An 18483-nucleotide genomic window follows, 5' to 3' on the forward strand; every position below is an offset into this window, starting at 1 on the left:
GTGTGTTCAGTGCTCTGCACAGCAAAATAGAGGACAAAGTTTTCATTAACAGCAGGATAGCTCCCATTATGAATAATCTTGCTTACCTTATGTGTCCAAGATCTTTCCTAAAAGTTCAGAATATTGACTGTTTTGAAAATGAGAACACTTCTTTTTCATTTGTGTTCGGAGATTGTAAAATCTAGTCATCTTCTGAATGTAATTGAAAGCCACACAGTCAAATCAATGCATTTCATTTTTAAGGGGATCCTTTTATCCTTGTATGCAGATGTCATGATGATAATATAGTAATCTGGTCATTAAAATATGTTTAGGCCTTGGCAAAGCTCTGCAACATTAATAAAGTGAAATGCAATCCCAGTGTGTGAAATACAGTTGATGACAGAACTGGAAAAAATAGTCCTGTATTATTTACATAAATTTTAATGTATTTTTTTGCAAAGAAGAAATATTCACATGGGAGGAATGCTTTAATTTGTTTTTGCATAGCATATCTGTTTGGTGGAATTGTAGCAGAGAGGATCTTATTTGTATTTTCATCAGTGGTTTTGCAACATGTTTGACATTTTGTGATCCTCTGTTTCCACACAGGAATAAAAGTCCTTGTCAGGTTATTGATACATGCAGTTGTAAAGCACTTGTGAATTATCTTGGAATGTAAACAGTGATTGTGAACTGGCCATGAATATGTTATTCTAATAAGAATTGGGCCATGTTGTGATAATTAACTGGGCATGAATGATTACTAGCAATTTTTATTGTATTATAATTTGTTTTTCATGATTGCTCCCTTTTTTTCTCCACCCCCACCCCCACCCTCTTTCTTTGGTTTGTTTTTTTTTCCTCCTTTCTTTCACAAGGGGGAAGGTTGTCACCTCTTAATTTCTGGTAGCCACCCTCTTGATACTGAACCAAAATAACTGTGATAGACAAATAGCCAGCTTCTAAGCTGTAAGTGGGTAGATAGTTGCAACATTCTCCTTGCTGTAAAATATAACTCTAGATGAAACTAAATCTTCTCACTTCACGTACGTGCTGTTATAGACTAAGATTTTGAATTTAGGTTTGGATCTTAGTTATGCCCATGTTTTCCATTGAAATTGTTAGTGCATTGTTGTATTTAATCGCTGATGACTTTGATAATGTTAGCTGTAAAATTCAGCTAGTGCATTAAATGGAAACTGCTTCCACTTAAGCGTTAAAGAAATAGAATTGTAATTAGCAAGTTCTGATTTGTGTTCATGAAGAGTTTAGTATGCTACAGTTAGAAAGAAAAAAATTATCTCTTTTTTGTTATTCACTAACCTAAAACTATGTTGAGAAAATGTAATATTACAAAATTTTTAATGGCTAAAGAGATGTTGCAAGTGTCCTTCAAGTATCGCAAATACAGGTGATGAGTGAAAAATTTATAAAGGAGTGTTTCAGACATTAAAGAAACTCATCAAATCAGTAAAGAAATTTATATGTAAGGTATCCAGACTGCCTTAACTCCTACTGTATACTCATGTAGCAACTATGCATCCTAGTAACTTAGAGTATGTGCTTCCCCATAGATAGTGTTGGGGTTTTTTTCAGCTCTTGTAGGCTTTTTATATTGCAGAAGCGTGTTATAACCAAAACAGAGTTCAGTTTTACAAACTACAAAGATTCCGGACTCTGATGCTTGCAATTGAGATACAGGGTTTAAAGTCTTTGGACTCTGTTTAAGTATCAAATGGTATACTGCACTTGAACTTGGAGACTTGAAAGAGCAAATGTACTCTGAGGTATGAAACAGGTTTAGGAATCCTCTGCCCAATACTTTGGAGATGCTTCATATTTTAATATTGTGGAAGAAAACGTATTCTGGGCTTAAGAGTTCTACTTAGGCAGAGGCTTTCTATCACAAATCCTGTTTAAAAGGACTGTTTAGTCTTTCTGCTCTGATAACTACAGAATATCCTTTCTGTTGGAAAGTTGTTGGAAAACATACCTATGATGATCTCAGAAACAGAATGGTATCTAATTGCTGAGTAGTTGAATAGATCATTTACAGAACCTTCATTAACAGGGAGTTTACCTTAGCAAGTGGTGTCTTATGCCAGTCAGATACAGCACGTCTATCAAACAGGAGATTGAGAAGGAAGGTGCACATCACTAACTTAGAGGTTTTGTGAGTGATGGATGCTCCACATATGTACCTTACAGATGTATATGGTCATTCCTTGTACTGTGCTGAGTGGGGTGTTAGTGCATACTGCATTTTTTTCTATACTCAGATATGTAGCCTCCTTAACAAAGAATTTCACGGCCTCTTTTGGTTAGAATAGGGATTCTGTCTGACACTATATTCATTTACCCTTCATTAAATCCGTGTACCACGTTAATCTCTCACCCAACTGCTGCCAAGAGCCCTGAGGCAGGTACCTTCCACAGGTCTGGTGCTGCAACAGCATACACAGTGCAGTCCTGCGCTGAACTATGTTGCATCCCTCAAGATATGTATGTATGTACCTCTTTCACAATAAAGTAGCTTCAGCTCACACAAGCAGCTCCAGAGGTTGCTTCTGATCCTCGATACATTTCCACTTGGAGGACATGCAAACAATTCTCAGTGGACAGATATTTGCTCACATGGCTGCTATACTGTATTTAGGCTATTTTCTGTTAGGTTTTTTGGGGTTTGGATTGTGGGTTGGGTTTGGGTGGTTGGTTTTTTTTTTTTCAGAAGCTGAATTTTGTTGAACTCAGTCTTCTGGAAAAGTGGCTTTTTCCAGATGAGATGTTGTGATAGGAATTAGCTGTCACTCATGCCATTGTAATTACACTTAAACTTGCAGATGAGGTGTTAACATATATTAAGATACAAGTTATAATGGATATACTTCTTTTCGTGTATGATGCTTTTCATCAGTAAATTTGAAAGTATTTAATTAGGAGTTACAATGTACATAATTGCTCCTGATGTACAAGGAAAGACAGTAAGAATTCAAGAAATCTGGCTAAAAGTTTTCCCAGTAGGCAATGAAGGAATGCGGGGTTTGACGACTCCTCTGTCCACTGACAGGTCTGTTGGATTGTGAGGTAATTAGTAAAAGCCCTCCAAGGACCCATACTGTTACAGTAAATGGGGGTAAAATTTGTTCCTTGTAATAGTGTGGAGGATATTTTTGTTTAATGGGTTTGGTGAAAAGGTCTCTTAAGTGGTCTCTGTCCATGAATCTTGATGACGTTTTATTGCTTTATGATGCTGGAGTGTACCTTAAATGCATGAGACAAGGCAGTGCATTTTTGCTTCTCTATTTCCTTTTTCTTCTCTCTATTCAAGGCGCTATCACCGCTGAAGACAAGTGTGTGCCAGGGAATTGACAGTGTCTCTGAAAACTTGTGTCTTGGACTCTATCTAGGAAACCTCTTATTCCACTGATCCTACAATTAGGTAAATCATGGAGTACTAGTAGCCACAGCAGACTTGAAGAAAAGCTGAAAAAAAGTGGATTCTAAACACATGAAGAATCAGTCTTTAAACAGAACTGTTTTGTTGTTTGGTATTTTTAACAATTACAGAGCTAGCACAACACTGTAATGCTGGCTGAAATAAATTAGTAAATGCTTTGCTACACCCAAATCCTCAGAATAGTATAATGCTGGAAGGGAGATGCCTTCTAAGCAAAGTTGACTGGCATCGGGCTGCAGCATAAGAAGTGTTAAGTGGTCTGCTCATGTCGGTGAGCTGTTAGGTGGATGAGATTATCTGGGACGCTGGGTGCTGGTGAAAGCATGGATTCTGGGATGAGGTCATGTCAGCAAATGTTGCTGCTGACCTTTTGCATGTTTGTGTGAAGAACCTGAGACAGTCAATGAGCAGACCCATTTTCGGCAGCTTGCTTTAATCTCGGTGCAGTTTTCTTTGTGTGTTTTCCTAGGATGTTCTTAGCTCCCCAGTAAAAATGGCTGAGCCATTTGAATCCTAATCTCAGTCAGGTGTCAACAGTAATGAAGCTGCAGGTACCCACTGCAAGGGAACTGGGCTCAAGCGCCTGCATTGAGAAGCCAACTTCCTACCTTCATGGTCAGATGGCTTCAGTCAGCGTAGCACATCTCAAGATCTGAATCAGCCCGCTGATTTTTGATTACATTCAATGGTCTTGCTTTAAAAAGAAAGACTTTCCAAGCCTCAGAAATGCTACCTTGTGGTATTCGAGTTACCTTCTGAATTACTAGCCAAGTGCTGATAAGTTATTGCTGCAGTGAAAAAATGGAAAGTGAGGTCACGTTCTGAAGAAGAGTGAGCTGGAAAGATCCTTGCAGTAGTCATATACTTAAGACTATAATTAGGAAAAAACAGTTGTCTTTCTGTATTTTGAGTAGTTCATTCCCCAAAAGCCACAGTTTTCTCCTGTCCAGGAAACAAACAAACCAGCTCCAAAGAAAACTAAAGCTTTTCCAAGTCTCTGTTTAAGAATGTGAAAATTAAATCGTTTCATAATTTTTTCGTTTGTTAAACAGCAAGAATTACATAGGTGCAGGTCAGAATATGACTTGTGCAGTATTCAGTATGGCAGAAATTGAAACAGAACAATAACATGATTGAACTAATAAACTGCTGCTTTCTTTCATTGAAAGAGCCCCATTAATAGCTTTTATTGTATTAGTGAGTATGTCTTTGAGTGATGATATTAAACTGGTGATTTGTATTATGAATAGGTACTGTGCAGCATAACAACTGCAGATTTTTATATTTTTTTTGACAGATAAAAATAATGTGTCTTCCGTTGCTTTTTAATTTCTTTTGCTTTTTCAGTACTACTGTATGGGCAGGTTTCTTTAGACTTGCTCTGTAAATTTTTTGAAAGATGTCAGAACTGAAATATCCTGATATTTCAGTGGTGAAATACTTACAGTTTCTTTTGCTTATTCCTTAGTTGGTAAAAACTCCTCAAGTTTCTTAAGGCCTTTTTTGCCTGATGTAGCAACAACAACAAAAAAATTCTCATTTTTCTTTCATCTAGTGGCAGTGAATCTCATGAGTATGTCTTGGTAGCGGAGTTTGTGCCTTCATAGGGTGATTGCTTTAACCGCAGAGCTTTATTTTGAGGCTTTAAATTGTGATTGATCCTGCACCTGTGACAAACTGTAACTTAATTAGTAGCACCCCTGGAAGAAGGAGGGAGCAGAAAGGAAGGGAATACCTCTGAATGCAGCATGTACATGTGCTTAAGGATGTTCATATTGAGGATTTGATGGACACTTCAGTGGCATACAGACTTGCACTGACCTAAGCTGTTTGTGACTGTGTTCTTCTTTAGGGTTGTGTCTCTTGGAAGCAAGAACACTCCCTGAGGTGTGCAGCAAGCTCTTGGCATGGGCTCAGTTAGTCGAGCAAAACTGTGCTTTTATCTCTTGCAATACGGAAGAGACTACTGTACCAGTGCAAAGTGCTGCATTGCCAGACTAGTTTTTCTATACTTAACATGTTTAACCAGGAGGAGCATATTCCTATACTGGAAAATGTGGTGTACATGTAACTGTACTGTATAAATCTCAGTGTAAGAGCTGATGATGTATGTATGCTTTTTCAGACAGTAGAAGTATTTGACTGATTGTACTTGCAAGGATAATTATTCCCTTGAGAGGAGAATTCTTAAAACAAGAGAGCTATTTTCTGGAGTTGTATGTTAGTGGAACTAAAGACTTCAATCTGCAGGAAATATTAATGTCTGTTTTACTGTTTTGCCGAAGTGGCCTTAGGATGAAGTTTTGGTATGTTTGGATTTTGGTTAAAAAGTTTCTCATTCATATTTCCATATCCTGTTACCCATTAATGAACTTTTTCTCATATTTTTCTTTGGCATAAAGTCCCCTAACTGAAAAAAAAGTGCAGTTGAGCATTTTAAGTGGTACCTCAATCTGCAGGCCAACAAGGAAGAGAATAAAATCAATTTCATTTGGAATTGTGTGAAGGAAAAAGATGATTGTACTGAAAGTCTATGTGTCTGTCATAGAAGTTACTTTCAAGTTACGTGAGAGGCAATATTCCTGGAGAGGTGCTGTTATAAGTGTAGGAGGCAATACAGAAGAAGCACAGAGAATTGGCGTAAGAATTATTTGTGTCCTTTTAGACAATGTTTTCATTTAATACCCAGCAGTTGATTAAGAACAAGCCGATACTTTCCATCTTGAGTGAGAAGAGAGTTGTTAAATTAAAAAAAATAATAATCTTATGTTCTTGCCCTTGACTTTTATTGAGGGGAGAAGTGAAGTGACAAAATAGAAACACCTTTGGCAATGGACGTGGGGATTGCAAAAAGCTAGGCAATTATTGGGGGGGAAGGAAAAAAAAAAAATAGAAATTGATATACATGGCTGCATAGAAAGTGCCCTCTTCAATTCGTTCAGTCAGGTTTTGAATGTTGAAGATTGTTTTGCTTGTAAAATGCATGTGTTGTAAATGTCATGGCTAATTAGTTTCAGAGGGTGCTTCTGATTGCTTTGAGATGCAAAGTATTTAGATATTTAGTTATGTTTGACTTTTTTTTTAGCTATGCTTTTGAAGAACTGACAGACCCAGAAACTGAAGTTGACTATAGAGCAGGTAAACAGCAAATTCCCTCATAGTATCTTATGATGTGATTTGCTGAAGACGAGTTCCCTTTCTGTTATAGTGTACCAGTGATGTCGTGGATCTGTCTGTGATTATTTCTGTTGGCAACCTTATTCTGAACAAACTTAGGTATACAGTGGTCACCAAATATTTAACGGACAGTACTACTAGTGATTTGCTTTGAAGTAGCAACTTAGTAGTGAAAGATGATATACACCAAACATGCTCTATTACTGGATATAGCATCTTTTTCTTAGGTCTACTGAAGCAACAGGGGTTTTCCTTACTTGGCATTAAGAAATAGTGACTTGACTGTAAAACTGTACAGAACACTTTGGGAGGTGAGGAACTGGATTTGAGTTTTCTATGGACTTTCTGGTGGCTGAGTTGTGGAGTATAAAGAAATACTGACTTTCCTCAGCAGCAATGGATACTATGACAGCAGTAAAGGCACCCATAACAGCACTTGATGAAATGGGAACAACATGTAGGTCCACTCTTCCTGTACATTGACAAGCAATGAGATACTTAGCATTTTCAAAATTACATAGGTGAGATTAGGGATTTTGTTTTTGTCAATATTTTTTGCTCATTTACTCAATATTTTCTCTCATAGAAAAATTAGAAGAGTATATTCATTAGCCATTGTCTGAGAAATATTTTCCTGATGATGCTATCTTTATTAAACTTTTATTATAAAAACAATAATAATCTTGTTATTAAAGAGCTGAGCTAAAAAGCTGTGAAAATTTTCATTTTATAGGACTTCTAGTAACACATGTTCTTATTCAAAAAAGCGGGATTTCTATAAAAAATGCGTAGCAAAAGTTTTGTTTGAAAATGTCAACAAAGACGAATATATGCTGCAATTATATATGCCCCTTGGATATGAAAACACTCCTTTAAACATTATTAAGACTTCTTTAATAAATCTTTGTGATAGCATCCCAATTGTCACACACCACTTCTAAAACATACTGAAAGTTATCTTATTCATTGCTTGTTCTATAGTCATAGTGAGGTCCCAGCCAAAATGAAGGGCCCCATTGTGGCCACAGTGTATGGACAAATAGTAAGAGAATACTGAAAGGCTGCAATCTAAACAGGCAGGGCAAACAAAGAGCATATTATCCTGATTTTAGAGATGGGATACTGAGGCACAGAAAAATCTAATCGGGGTCATGCAAGAATGTTGTTCAGGAGCCAGGAATTAAGCCAGCTCTCTGCTTTAGTCCAGTTGTACTGCCTTAAACCAGAGTTGCTCTTCTGCAGAAGATAATACAGCTTTGCAGGCTAGCAGCATGTGAGTGCCAGTTGTGTCTTGCTGAGTGTTTATGAAGAAAACACCAGTTGGAGGATTAAATTCTGTTTCATGGCAGTCTGCACAGAAGAAATAGGAGTGAAGGGTTGTTTCGGTCATGGGTTTTTTCTCCTGAGGACTGCTTTACTACATAGATAACATTTTGTTGTTAGTGTTCATTAATAAGGAAATGAAAGAAGAAAAAGTGCAATCCTTGTAGTATGTCATTACTGGTATTCCAAATGATGGGATTACTAAAATAAAGTATTACAAATTAGTTGTATTTAAAAGATTTCTGGGGGATTGTTCCACATTTCAGTATTCAACATTTCCTTAATGTAAGATCATTGAAGATGTGGCTTTAGCAAATGGGGGAAAAAAACCTTAGTACTCACTCTGACCCACTGTAAACATAGTCTGTAGCACAGTTGTCCTGTTGTGCAGTTTACAGATGGGTTATTAATTTATTTTATCAAGTATTTATTTTCATTTGCACAATGGGAAGCTTCAGGTCTTTGCCCTAAGTCCATGTAGAAGCCCTGCTGGTTTGAAATCAAATAATAGCATAGCTACATCATTAGTAAATACTTATTGATTATAGTGAACACTTAGGATTATTGTGCTATGATATAGAAGACAAATTGACAGTATTTTATGCTGTCTTCTCACCTCTTCAGCCAGCCACAATCAGAAGTGATATTTATGGTGAACTAAGAACTAAATTTCTCTGGTTACTCTGGCTCATCCTCAGCTATTTTAATAGCCTCACAGGATTTTTGTTCTCTGAGGTAGTCAGCTAGCAATTGTCAACTAAATTTGAACATTAGAAGATATTTGCAAGATTTGCTTTGCAGTAGAGAAAGACCTGCGTTTTTTCCAGTATGAAATTTCTTGCATTTTTCTTTCTTTTAAAAAGTCTTAATTGGTTTCCCATAAGGAGGAAATGTCTTACGCACATGGAACAGGTTCTTGGAGTAGATGCTGCTGCTGGTCCCACTGCAGTAGCACTTGCCACTGGTATGCGAGACTTAAGTATTTTTAACTGTGTCCAGTTCTTCTTTTAGCTTGGAAAGCTGAAGTCTTCTGTTTACAAAGTCAGGAGGTTGCGATAACAGTTGCAGCTTTCCCCTAGTTTCCTGTCACAACAGCAAGGTTGTACTTTGTGAATTTCTTGTGTTCCTAAGCTGAAGTTAAACATGCCCGTTCTCAACCTTTTATCTTTTGTTTCAACTGCTGTGTTCTGATGATCACTATACTCTGGCCTAAGCTTTGCTGCTTATGTAAGTAGCACCAAATGGGATCAAACCAAGTGCTGACCAAGAAGCTCAGAAAGAAAAGAGATCAGCCTTTTAACAAAAGGAACAGGGAAGCTTTGTAACAACCTGGATCTAAAGAGAAGCGTCAGACTGCTAGGCAGGGTGTTAGCAGTGTTCTTCCAACTAAATCTGCCTTCCGGGAGCAAGACTAAGGCAGATCCAGCTCTGCTGGTACCAGTCTGTAACCTGCATTAATACAGACTCTGTAATAAACCACAATGCCTTGTATATAGACAACTTCCTGAAAGAATAGTTGTTCTCTGTTACCATAAAATAGGTGTGTTTTCCCATCTGTCAAGCAGAACTGTCTCCTTCAAATTCTGCACGTTTTGCTTTGAAGGACCTGAAATGCCTTTTTTTTCCATTCCCTCAACTACCATTTGCCTTGTTGTCTGAATTGGTGCCAATCTTGGCGGTCTTGGCAATCACCTATGTTAGGATAGATAGACTTTGTAGAGCTGTGGAGGTATGAAGAAGAAGGTCTTAATCACAGATAAAAGGGAAGAAGTCTCATTCCTCGTTAGCATTCTTAGCCAGACTCTTGGTAGGAGTATTTGAATGGCCCGTCTTTCCAGCAAGAGATTCCCTCATTTTCACTGATACTGTGTTTTCACCTTTGGCTCTAGACAGACTAATATAATTGGATTTTCAGGGCTCTAATGACTTGCAGAAGTCCAGTATGCTTTTCTGAAACCTGTTAACATCTCAGGCTCCAAAAAGGATTGATCACTCCACGAATGAAGGACAGCAATACCAAGTTACTGCCCTGTGACAATTATCAGCTGCTGAAATGCCAAAGGTGAAAGCTGAGAAGGAGTCCTGGTTGAGTACTTTTGTAGCTTAGTAATATGCTGTCCTGAAGATTTCCAGACATAAGCGAGATGAAATTTGTAGCTGGAGGTGATATCTTTAATTAGAACAACTGCAGTGGGCAGGGAAAATAGACACATTTTGGGGCATCCATCTCCTTAAAGCCCAAAAGCCAGATCTAACTGTTTACCTGTTGGTCTAAGTGAAGATACTGTCTATATTTACATGACTCTTCTAGCTTGCTTTTAAACACATGAAAGCCTATTTCTTCCTTGTATTTTGCTCACCTTGATTTTTGAGGAAAAATTCAAAAAGAACCCATATATTTCAACCAGCATTTCATATATCTCCAGGTCTTCACTTTACTCAGTATTGTTATGTTGTTGCCTTGCCTCTTTAGTTTATTTGGCTAGGCATCAGAAAGCTTTGACCATCTTATGCCAGAAAATCAAAAGCTGAAACACTATTTCTGTGAGTTATTGTAATTAACTTGTAGACCTGTTATGTCTTCCTGTGTCGAGGTGTGCTCTCCCAGCAGAGAGGCTGACAGAGTCCACCTGCTGTAGAAGTCTCTGGGAAAGTATGTATGTGGTGCAACCCTCTAACTATTGCTACAGGTCAAACATCAAATTCAGGAGAGCCATACATCAATCTGAGCTGAAATTTAGTCCCATCATCCATGAAGGATACTACTTGTGCTGACAAGTCTCATTTGCAGTGAGACTTCTCTTGATATATGTTCAAGGAAGAAAGAATTGTTCTGTTGCTATATAGTAGTTCATGGAGACACTCTACTCAAGGTGCATGATGCTTACTTTGAATTATGAGGGAAATGAAGATGATTTCCAGCCATTCCTTCCCTTATGCCTGCCTATGGGAAATTGAGAAATTTGAACTCTTATCCAGAGACTGATAATCCTCCTGCACATTCCCTATCCTTTGTATGCACAGCTGTGTGCAGCCATGCTCACTGTACAGGGTTTTGGATAGTGATGTATGTGAGCATCTAAGAGAAATCCACTGTTTCTGAAGGGTGAGAAAGTCTCCTGATCAGGACTTCTTTGCCATGCTTTCCATACTCAGGAGTCAGGATAGTTATTCTCTATGTTCTACAAACAGGGTGTCACCTCTGCTTCTGGATATGGAGTGTGTAGTCTGGATCCTTATAAATAATGTATCTTTTAATGTTTCCTTGCCCTCAGTAGTTTAATTTTTGCTGTCATTTAATAATACTGTTGCTGTCCTGAAGATTTCCAGACATAAGCGAGATGAAATTTGTAGCTGGAGGTGATATCTTTAATTAGAACAACTGTAGTGGGCAGGGAAAATAGACACATTTTGGGGCATCCATCTCCTTAAAGCCCAAAAGCCAGATCTAACTGTTTACCTGTTGGTCTAAGTGAAGATACTGTCTATATTTACATGACTCTTCTAGCTTGCTTTTAAATACATGAAAGCCTATTTCTTCCTTGTATTTTGCTCACCTTGATTTTTGAGGCATGTTATTTAACTGAGGTGTAGAAGAAGGTTTGGGGTTCATTTTTCTTTTGTTTCTGACTTTGGACCTTAATATGCTTAACTGGTATCTATTTTACTGCATAACGGGATTTTTTTCCAGGTAGTGACTTTATACAATTTTACAATAGTAGACTTTGTAAGCAGTTGCTTTAGCTCCTGGAAGATGATGTTATATGTAAAATGGGAGGCAACTCAAAATCCAGGTTCATGAGAAGGATGCTCCTTGAGATGATTTCCCTGAAGTGTAATCTAATAATGAAAGAGAAACGTAAGAATAGTTACAATTTTGTAGGCAATAGTTTCATGTTACCAGAGTTGTTACAATTGCCTCGTGTTCATGTTATGATTACACTTACCTAGTTAAAACTGAGTATTATGTAATCCAGTTATGTCCATTTCAATTACAAGCATGTGTTTTATTGCCTGTCACCCTGCTAAAACTGTATTTTGCCTTGCCTTTCAGCCTTGTTCCACTTCCCAAATTCTTCCTTGCAGACTTGCAGGAGAAGGGCTGGTGCAGACCATGGCCAAGGCAGTGAACGGTCTGTCTCTGCTCTTGCTGTCCCTTTCCAGGACCATCCCCTGTCATTCCAGCCCTTAGCTGCAGCAGCCAAATGCTAATGTTCACTAACTTCGTTAATATATTTTAGCAGCTTTAATGTCTGTATTTGCCTTGTAGTTTAAACTCTGATGATAAAAAACTAAAAAGAAGGTGTTAACCAGAATTCTCATAACCATCCAAACAGATCTCAGTGTTATATGACGCTCTCTTAATGTGCACTCTTTTCTTAGCAGTATTACCTACATCCTTTACATCAGAAATGAGGCGGCTCTTTGACTGAAGGACAGGCAGGTAAAGCCAGTGTGTTCAGGAACTGAAAAGGTAAAAGTTAATCTGTCTGGTTACACTGCACAAAATAACTGAGAAGTTAAGTGGTGAAGTGAGAACCTGGGTTTGAAGATTAGTTCAGTAATCTGAAGTGTTAGAAACAAAGAATTATGTAAAAGGAGATTTTATGCTTCTGAGTGTTGTTATACAGTACAGATCAATGAACTTGTTTACTGCTATCTTTAATTGAGGGACAGGTAGCCTTATTCTTAGAAAGTTTCTTTTGGAGCCACGTGTATTCCCTTAATATTGCATACATAATCTGTGTGACAGATTTCAGTGGGAGCTAGAGAGGCACCACTGCTCCACAGTGGTTTTAACTGATCTTGATCCTGTTGGTCCTGCTCTCCAGTTCTGGGCTCTCCATTTCCTTCCCCTCACTTAACGCTAGCCTTCATCAGGTTCTGCAGTAGGGCAACTCATGAAATTAAACTGTAAGAAAACCTTTACCTGTTTTTTGTCCTTCCTGTTGTTACTTTGCTCCTGGTTCAGAGCAAACTATTGTCTCTAATTTGACTCCTTGTATAATCAGTTAATTGACAGTACAAGCACAAGGGAGGGGCAAAAATACGAAGTTTGGCGTCAAAAAGGACCATACCAGTGCCTAACTGATCAGTTTAAATTCTTGTGATGCTGCACAAAATTGCAAACCAGCATTTGTTTTCAGTGTCATACAGGGTTAAAGAAAGAAGATTGTTACAGGAGAAATTAAATGCCTTTGCAAACACAGAAGAGTAGCTGAGCATTTACTAGGTTTTTTGGTGTTGGAAGCTCTATTTGAGTTGTGTACAGAGATTGAAATAAAGACTCCATACCATAATCAGATGAGCTGTCTTCTGCCTGCTCCAAGGAGTAAGGGGCTGTATGCCTCCATATAAACAAGTTGTAAGAACTAGGTTTTTCAAGGAGAAAAACCTTACGTTAGCTACTGTCTTATCCTCTAGATGTCTTAGATGTAAAAAGCTGAGATTTCTTGGTGTCATGAGGCATACTTTCTAGACCTGTGAGTTGTGGGTTTTCTCCTCCAGTATTCTTATGATGCATTAGTCTGCTAGCCCAGGCAGTTCTGGTCCTGTGTTGCCAAATTATTTTAGACTGGAATGGCAGATAGCCTACATAAATTAATAAAAGTCTTCCAAATTGTAGAAGAAAAGCTTTGTCATGTTTTCCCATGTTTATTTCTTTTTTCTTTTTATTTAATATATAGTGTCTTGTGCAAAAACTAGTGTCAATGACGTGTAGTTTACTTTATAATCCCTTCCACACATGTTGTTACAAAAGGTATGCGAATACTCTTAATCTGCAATATTCATTTAGATCAGTAATTCCCAATCATGAACTTTTCTGGTTTTCTCTTCTGTTACGGGTCTTTGGGAATGGAAGGCATCACTTCCATCTTCAGTAGTTTCAAAGCACCTAGATAAAACAGTGTAGTACAAAAGCTTTCCAAGTCATTGGGAGTAGTATTTCCTGTATGAACGGTAATTAATGAAAAATTCCCAACATTCTTTAGGATTGCCAGCATCCTTATGCTTGCTGTAACCTAGGAGGCAGCATACCATTCAGAGTTACTGGTCTGATTTAAAAGGTGTCATGACCTTGACTCTTTACCGCCCTGACTCTTGTTAAATGTATTTACTGTTTTTTCCCTGCATTTTTTTTTTCTTTGTCACTATTGTGTTTCATTTATTATTGTTGTTGTTGAAAAGTCCAGTATTTCTGTTCTCATTAATTACTTGATTTTTTTAGCATGCAGAATCTTTAGTTCCTTGTATTAACATCCAAAGGATATCTATCAGTCAGGACTTATGACAGTTGTGTTTGGCCCTATGTTAGTTCTGTCCTGAATATTTTAATTTTACTTTTTTCCTCAATTTCTTGATTACTTCATCCATGACCTGCATTTTTTTCATCAGAAAAGAAATGAGCTTGAGCATTCCTTCATGGTTCTGATCCTGAAGTTAGCTGTGATTTCAGCAGGGTCTTGGAGTAAATGACATCCAGTAATCTCTTTTAGCTTAAACTCTTCTGTGATTAATTGCAGCTGTGACTCTGCCATTTTCAGGGGTAAAATGCAATTTATACTGGCTAACTAATTGCTGAAACAACCTACTAATTTTTGTGTAAAAAAAGGAAAACTAAAGGAAAACCATACTTGGGGGAGAATAAAGTTAAATGGAAAGTGTGTGACATTTATTTCTAAGATAAGACTATCGTGTCTATGCAAGCATGTTTAACTGCTTTCTGAGTAATACCCTGAAGATGTCTTTTTATTGTTTCAGCTTCAAGTTTCAATTCGGCATTCAAATTACTTATTTTTTAAAGTAATCTAATGCACTGAAAGATTTTGTGCTTGCCTCCATTTTTGATTGATGGATCAATTTGTCACTTCTATGGAACAAGAGGGAGATATTGAGCACATTTCTAGACACAGAGTTTAAAAATCTGTATCTCCAGGAGCTGGAGAAACCATGTGGATTTGGTTTTGTCCACTGCCATTGCCTTTTTTTGTAACTTTGCTTTGTTAATTTTAAGCTAGTGTTGAATAGTCCTCCTCTCTCCCCTCCTCCCTCTCCTTCTCTCTGTTTACACATAAACATCACTAATTTTCAAAGCAGACTTTGTGTGTATATTTAGTGGAGCAACAGAGATTTATGAGAAAGTTTAAAGTGTGTATAATTTATAGCAAAAGATCACAATTAAAAATTTAATTTCCCACACAATATTATGAGGCCTTACTGTTTGACAACGCCAATTCTTCAGTGGCAGAATGTTTTGGATTGTTTCTAGTGTGTGTTTTATTATACAGTTGGATGTAAATTATTATGAATTATATAATAATAGAGAATGAACATCATATAAGTCATCTGGCTTTGATTATTGCTAAAAATAGTTCCTTTGTGTGTTTTATTGGAGAAGATAAGTCATATCTGACACCTGAATTTTTGTGTTTGTGCCACAATTTGCAAGAAGCAACATTTTCTTTTGTTTCTATGGTATTTGTGTTTTTAATGCACATTTTACCAAGCCGATGTCTTATAAAACTGTCATATGGCTACAGCTGTCTTTTTATTTGCAAATGTTAGTAATATAAAAACTATAAGCAGAAGTTATATTTTTTACAAGTGCCATAGCAAAGTATACACAAAGTAATACTTGGTTTAAGATTTTAATCTAGGAAGGTCGTATTTCTTACACTCAGCATTCACTGTCTCTGATTTCCACCTATCTTGCATATTTTTCATATGATATGGGACACTCTCACATCCTGTTAGTCAAATAGCTCATTTTCAAGCAAGACCTTTGTCAGTGTGCAGTATCAAAAGGCATGAGTGGCCAAAAGATTTCATTGTCAGGGGAGGATGATTCAGTACTGCGGGGAGTGGGGTGTGTATAAGCAGCACTTCTGCAAAGTGTGTACATACTGGAAAATGAGTTATCAGTTCTCTCTTGCCATCAAGACTCTTCTTTGAATCCATCAAAAACATCATCCAGTGAAACGAGGTAACTGCGATGGGGGCTGTGGACTGCTTTTACTTACCAGAAGGGCTTTTACTTACCAGCTCTTCCTGTCCAGACTTCTAGGTGTCTGTATTTACACATAAGGAACAATCTGGTCACAAGCAGTGGTAGAGATCACCATGCTAGTCTGGGGTGAGTCATGCAGACCTTGGTCACTTTGTTTCCCTGTTAGGGGAGACCCAAGTTTTGGTAGAAAATAAATATTCTTTGCAGTTGCTCTTCAGTCCTTCCCTGTTCTTTTTGTACTTTAATAATTATTTCAGTACTGTTTGATAGATGTTCACCTTATCCACCAGTTATCTGCTGTCTTCCTCAGTGGTCTTGCCTTTTCCTATGAAGAAGTCTTTCCTCAGCTAACTTTGGAGAAAGACGTTTTCTCCTCCAAAATTAATCTTTTCTGAAAAGCTTATCACCATTGCATATTCACACATGCAGGGAGGTGTGATTGTTGCCTTTAGCAGACAAATTCTTTGGAGAGGCCATTGTCTTTTTTGCTACACGTACAAGGTCTAGATTGTCAAGTGGCTGTAATCTGATCTAGGAATGATAGCAGTGTCCAGAATAACCCTACAGTCGTGGTCCCTTTGAGTAGGACATGGTAACATTGACCTACTCTTATTAAAAACAAGAAAACATGTATCAAAAGATACATATAGTTAGTTATATTTTCTGCTTGCTTTTTCATTTCAGCTTTCCTTGTTTTCTTCATTGTAAATTCTCTGATCTGGATTGCATTTGTAATATTGTTATGCCTAGTAAAGTGTGTCCCCAGTTGGAATTTCTAGTGCAATATTAATGCTCCATACAGTTTTAATTAAAAAGTAATTTATATATACTCTTATATATACTGTGTGTGCTTACAAATCATGACTTTAATCATGAAAACTGGTTTGTGCCTATCTTGTTAACACTGATGAACTAATAGAATTAGTTAAACCTGCTTGGACTTGGTGAATTTTCCTTTCTTACAAACCTCTGCGTAGTGAGGCTTTTAAGGAATCCAGTCTGAAAGGTAGTGTTTAAGTTTTTTAGCTGTTCAGATTCAACAGTAATGATTTATTTCTGTATTGTGATTTCTATTTCTGGTTTCCAACCTGTGGTCTTGTGTCCTTGAGATTCTTGGATTAATTTAAGTGGACTTTTAACAGGTAGCTAATAACTTCAGTTCATATCAGAAGACTCACAATTAAAATAGATGCTTGCACCTCCACTGGGCTGTTCCTAGGCATCTGCAAAATGAAAAAACTTCCAAAGCACTGTTTCAGGATGTCACTTACTCTGCATCTGTGCATCATTTTGATGCTTTGTATCTCACAGACATTTTGGTGCGTTCTCCTACACATCTGTAGGATGTTTCTTTGCATGTCAACTTCTGCCACCTCGGTATCATAAAATCTTAAATGGTGCTGTTTACCTGTTAGGTGTGGTGCAGTTTGCCAGGGTTGTGCAGAGAGCTTGTAAGTACGGGGACTTTTCCTTCATTGCTCTGTCTCCTTGACAGTGCCTGTGAAAATGTAGATGATTTTGTGATCCTGTGAACTAACCTGATTTCTTATTCCATCTATGTCCTTGGATAGATTTCTCCAGTATTAATACCTTCTGTGTTTTCATAAGTTACTCCCTGCAGCCAGGCTTCATAAAGACTCAGACCCAGCCAGACTTCATAAGCCTCTAGAACTGGGCATGTTTGAAAGACTAGTAGTATACAGAGCTGTGAAGGCTGAATGGACTTCAGGAATATAAAATGAAAAAAAGTTGTAACTCTTGTGTTTGTAATGTGCAAAGTCTGGATGTTTTCTTAAGAAGATTGCCACCAGACCATTCAAACAACAGAAAAACATGTTTTTAAGTTGAGTTGTTTTAACCATTTTTGAAGTATTTCATAACTGTAATTAAATATATGTTTTCAAGCTGAGACTGTGTGTCAATTTATACCTGGAAGAAATACTTTACGTTGTGGAGTTTACAATGCTGTTAGTGGAAATCTGTAAGTTCTGATCAAAAATATCCTTGGCTAAGAATTGCCAATGTGAAGTGATTTTTAAGATCACTGACTTACGAAATTAAAACAAGAAATAAAATGAACAGGCCAGAGGAGTGCCTGCTTAGGGTTTTGTTTGTTTGTTTTAGCAGTAGGGAGGATTTTATTTGTTCTTAACTGTGCAGTTTTGGCTTCATCAGTACTAATGCTAACTACACCAAGAAGTTACCAAAGAAGTTTATATCTCACCATTGCTGTTCCTTTAAATGTATGTTGAAGTGTTGATGGTATTCATTTGGGTGTAAGGTATTTAAAGGCTTGGTTAATTGAAGACCAGCACTGCAAAGGGGTCATGATGGGTTAACCTTTCAACTGGATTTCATAGCTTGGTATGAGCAGTAACATAGAGAGAGACTTTTGGTTTTCAGGGGATAAAGGAATGATTCTCGTCATATCAGACTACAAAATATCTGTGGGTTTGTGGTGCTGATTTGTGCCCAAGGATGCTTGAACAAACTTGTTTGGATCTACTTGTGAATACTACCTGAACTACCGTGAGAG

The 18483-nt window shown here is 37.5% G+C and overlaps 1 protein-coding gene across 4 annotated transcripts in view; it reads left to right on the plus strand.

Annotated features, from left to right (window-relative positions):
• The window catches only part of ATXN7L1 (ataxin 7 like 1), a 114550-nt gene that overhangs the window by 20583 nt on the left and 75484 nt on the right, over nucleotides 1–18483 (plus strand). Inside the window, exon 2 of one of the 4 annotated variants that reach the window (XM_037387947.1) lies at nucleotides 6525–6577. The exons of the other annotated variants lie outside the window; for them this stretch is intronic. The gene's annotated coding sequence lies outside the window, so the exon portion shown is untranslated. The remainder of the gene's footprint in view (nucleotides 1–6524; nucleotides 6578–18483) is intronic. 4 annotated transcript variants of the gene reach the window in all.

Source organism: Falco rusticolus, chromosome 5 (genome assembly GCF_015220075.1).
Source record: "Falco rusticolus isolate bFalRus1 chromosome 5, bFalRus1.pri, whole genome shotgun sequence".
In the NCBI taxonomy this organism is placed as follows: Eukaryota; Metazoa; Chordata; class Aves; order Falconiformes; family Falconidae; genus Falco; species Falco rusticolus.